Source organism: Marmota marmota, unplaced genomic scaffold, assembly GCF_001458135.2.
Source record: "Marmota marmota marmota unplaced genomic scaffold, marMar, whole genome shotgun sequence".
Taxonomy (NCBI): Eukaryota; Metazoa; Chordata; class Mammalia; order Rodentia; family Sciuridae; genus Marmota; species Marmota marmota.
In genome coordinates, this window is record NW_025999900.1 from 66,149,646 (window position 1) to 66,153,944 (window position 4,299).

The following is a 4,299-nucleotide window of genomic DNA, read 5'->3' on the forward strand; positions in this document are numbered from 1 at the left end:
GCGAACACAATATCTTTGTTTGTATGTGGTGCTGAGGATCGAACCCGGGCCGCACGCATGCCAGGTGAGCGCGCTACCGCTTGAGCCACATCCCCAGCCCCTGTATTGGAGCTTTTTAAAGATTTTGTTTTCTTCCTAGTTTGCTGTTTGTCTTCTTACTTTGTGTTCTGTGTATATGTGTTGTGTTCTTGCTATGAAGAATTTTCATAGTTGAAATTATAAATTTTCTATTATGAATTTTTTATAGTTTGTAATTTAACAGTTGTCACTCTCAAAGGTTTAAATAAGAGAGAAAAGATTTACATATTAATATTTTGGAATTAAGTTTAACATACTTTTTTGGAAATGAGATGAACATTGAAATATGATATAAAGGGGGTTGGTTGACTGATTCACTAGTGTGTTATAGGATTTAGCATATTCTGGGTATCATAATGTTAGCAATGTTTTAGTTTGCAAGGAATAGGAAACCTACTCAAAGCGGTTTAATTTTTAAAGGGATGCTTGAGTTTATGTTGCTGAAAATTTCAGAGGTGGGGTGGGCTTCAGCATGACTGGGTGCCAGCTGTGTTTTGCTGAGATTCTCTTTGTTCTGCTTTCTGTGTTCTGTCAGTCTGGCTTAGGTGGCCAAACAGTGGTAGAGGTGTTAGGCTTCTTATCGCTGGACCACGTAGACCAGAAATGAGAGCCAGTATAAGAATGAACATCTCTTCAGTGAGTCCCTCAGAATAAGGAATTTTGTAAAATCTCCAGCAAACCTCCTTGACTCATAGCTCCAAAATGAATTACCAGCCCATTCCTGTGGTCAAGGAAATATGCACTGGTTGACCTGGTCTTGACTAACCCACACCTTTAGCAAAGGGACTGGATTATCTGATACCCTTGTTGCCCTGGAGACCACTCTGGAACCAGGATATGCAACACTAGAGAGGAGAATGGTCTACAGATAGACACTGGGCAGTCAACCAGGAGATGTGAACTGCTGAGGATCTTACAAGGGGACCCAGAAGTAAGAAACCCTGTTCTTCCTTGGGAACAGTCCAGTGAGGGGGTAGGGGTACTCAGTACAGCAGGGCTTGCATCACAGCAAGCAAAGCATTGGGATCGCTGTGCTCCTGCCCTGCTTGCAGACCTGTCTCTCTTGTGTTCTTGCTGATAGGCTGCCATGAAGGTCCTCCCACCTCTTCATACAGTGTTGGATCTTGCATGTTTGAATTTCTGTTTCCCCCTCTACACTGAATCTTTTTTTTTTTTTTTAATATTTATTTATTTAGTTTTCGGCAGACACAACATCTTTGTATGTGGTGCTGAGGATCGAACCCGGGCCGCACACATGTCAGGCGAGCGTGCTACCGCTTGAGCCACATCCCCAGCCCTACACTGAATCTTGAGGGCAGAATCCATATCTTACTCATCCATGTCCATCACAGTGCCTGTACATAGTAGGCATGTTATATTTTTTTTAAATGAATAAATTGTTCAGAATTATCATCTTCTAAGAACTGAATTGAATAAATGAAGTGATTTTTCAAAATCCCTTTCATGAATCAAACCCAGTGCACATTAGTACTGAAACATACACAGTTAGGCTTGCTGGGCCCTTTTGCATTGTTTGAGATGCTTTTAGAATTCTCTGTTTTTTAAAAATTTTTTTTTCGTTGTTAATGGATCTTTATTTAATTTATTTATTTATATGAGGTGCTGAGACTCAAACCCAGTGCCTCAGACATGCTTAGCAAGTGCTGTACCACTGAGCTACAACCCTAGCCCTAGAATTCTTTTGCGTTAACCAGGGAGGAAGCTGTGTCTAGTGTCTTGAATGCCTGGAGCAGCTTTTTTGGAACATGTGTTCCTTGTCCTGGAGAACTGGTGAAAAATGCTCATTCTCCCTTCAGAAAAAAGCTGTTGTCACGTCTTTTCTCTTCATTATAGGAATTGTACAACTCCTTGTGGCTCTTTTTTTCCCCTGGATTGTGGAATAGGTGTACTTGTAGTTAGCAAGACTGAGGGCAGCATTAACTCAAGTTTATTAAAAAATGATGCATGTTGTCCTCAGGGTTTTCCTTGATGCACCAGCACTTTTAAGGTTCCGTGAGAAAACTCAGGTGGAACTGTGGAGGCCTTGCAGAGAGATGACTGCTACATTGTCTGTGCAGTGATGGACTAGGCTTCAGTGTCACTTTGCCTCTCCAGCATCCCTTTGGAGCCCCTTCCCTCAGAGTCATACCACTTTCTCTGTCTTCCTCATAGTCATACACTGACTTCCTGGCCACCTCTGCTCATTGCAGACGCCAATACCTGCCTATAGCCTTTCCTTCCACTCTAGTTCTGCCATCGTCTTGGGTGATTTCATTTCCACTGCATGACCCTTAAGCACCTTGACCACTTGGTTTCAGTGGCTTCCAAGGCTCCCTGAGGGTCTCCTCTAGACCATCTCTGTCACTCTCTTCCACAGTAACACTCAGGGTCTTGTCATCATCTGAAACAGTTTCAAATCTAGAATCCAAATTTATAGTTATCCTTCTACTTCAATGTGACACCCCCCTCCTGCCAGCCCAATTCTCATTGTCCAGGAAACTAGTTACTCAACTTCATGCCACCAGGTTCATTGGAAACTATTTGGTTCATAATTTTCTCCACCTCTCAGCAACATTTAATACCATCAATCATTTTGTCTTTATTGAAACATTTCTTGTCTTGACATTCTATATCCCGATTTTTTCTTTTTCTACCTTTCTGGCCCACATCTCTCTGGCCACCCACTACTTTACCTCCTATGTTAGTTCCTTCAATGCCTAATTTTTTTTTTTGCATGTGTGTGTGTGTGTGTGTGTGTTACTGATAATTGAACCAGGAGTGTTTTAACTCTGAACTACATCCCCAGCCCTTTTATTTTTGAGACAGGATCTTGCTTAGATTGCCTAGCTGGCCTCAAATTTGTGACTCTTCTGCCTTAACCTCCCAAGTAGCTGGGATTATAGGTATGTACCACTGTGCCCAACTTCTACCTTGTTTTTATTTTTTGGTACCAGGGATTGAACCCAAAGGCACTTAACCACTGAATTACATCCCCAGCCCTTTTTTATTTTTTACTTTGAGACAGGGCCTTGCTTAGTTGTTTAGGGCCTCTCTAAATTGTTGAGGCTGGCTTTGAACTTACATTCTTTCTGCCTCAGCCCTCTGAACCACTGGGATTACAGGTATGTGCCATCATGTCCAGCTCTACCTCATTTTTAGCTATTGGATTTCCATAATGACTCAGTCCCAATTTTTTTTCTCACTTCCATTAAACCTCTCTGTATTTGAAATTACGTTTCCCTTTAGTTCCTTGAATTGTTTGTTTCTGCCTTTTTTTCTTCCTCTCCCAGAAAAAAGTGTTTATTGCAGTCAATTAACCCAGTGGGTATTCCTGTGAGAGCACAAAGCAGTTAGGGCAATTAAAATTTAAACTAGCATATGCTGCAGTAAAGGGCTGTCTCAGTCACTATCCACTCTAGTAGGTCTTCCTTTTTGACAGTGACTTGCCAGCTCCTTCTCTGGCTTCTGTTGCTTTCTGGGCCATCTGTCTCCAATACTGACTGTGGCTTTCTCTTGGTTATAACTGGGACTCTCCTGCTCCTGCAGGCTTGTGACCTGCTCCAGAGTCTTTAGGGCGTGGCTAGATTTCTGTGGCTGCTTAGGCAGCTGCTGGGCCCTGACATCAACTTGAGCTTCACCCCCTCATTCAGATTTTAATTTTTTGCCGAACAGACAAGATTTGTGATTTAATTTTTTTTTTTCAGAGAAACAACTGTTATTTTTTTTCTACTTTGTCAATATGTTATTTTATTCTCTGTTTTCTTTAGGTTTACTCTGTTCTTTTTCTTGCTTACTGAATTGGAAACATAACCATAAAATTTATCATTTTTTAAGTGATGTGCTCAAGGTTCTAGAATTCCTTTTAAGTATTGCCTTCTTGGGCTGGGGATGTGGCTCAAGCGGTAGCGCGCTCGCCTGCCATGCGTGCGGCCTGGGTTCGATCCTCAGTACCACATACAAATAAAGATGTTGTGTCTGCCGAAAATTAAAAAATAAATATTAAAAAAAAAAGAAAAAAAAAGTATTGCCTTCTTTATGTTAAATATGTAATATTAATAGAGATCTAAATATTTTATTATTTCCATTTTTGTTCCCTCTTTATCCTGTGAGTTTCTAAGCAGAAATTTTAAAATTTCTGTTTATGGTATTTAGCTATTTTATTTATTTATTATTTATTTATTTTGGCGGGGGGTACTGGGAATTGAACTCAGGGACACTTAA

General features: G+C 40.8%; 1 protein-coding gene across 7 annotated transcripts in view; it reads left to right on the forward strand.

Moving 5' to 3' along the window:
* The window catches only part of Wdr20 (WD repeat domain 20), a 63,242-nt gene that overhangs the window by 13,503 nt on the left and 45,440 nt on the right, over nucleotides 1-4,299 (forward strand). The window contains exon 1 of one of the 7 annotated variants that reach the window (XM_048799353.1): nucleotides 43-64. The exons of the other annotated variants lie outside the window; for them this stretch is intronic. The gene's annotated coding sequence lies outside the window, so the exon portion shown is untranslated. Of the gene's footprint in view, nucleotides 1-42; nucleotides 65-4,299 lie in introns of those variants that run through there. 7 annotated transcript variants of the gene reach the window in all.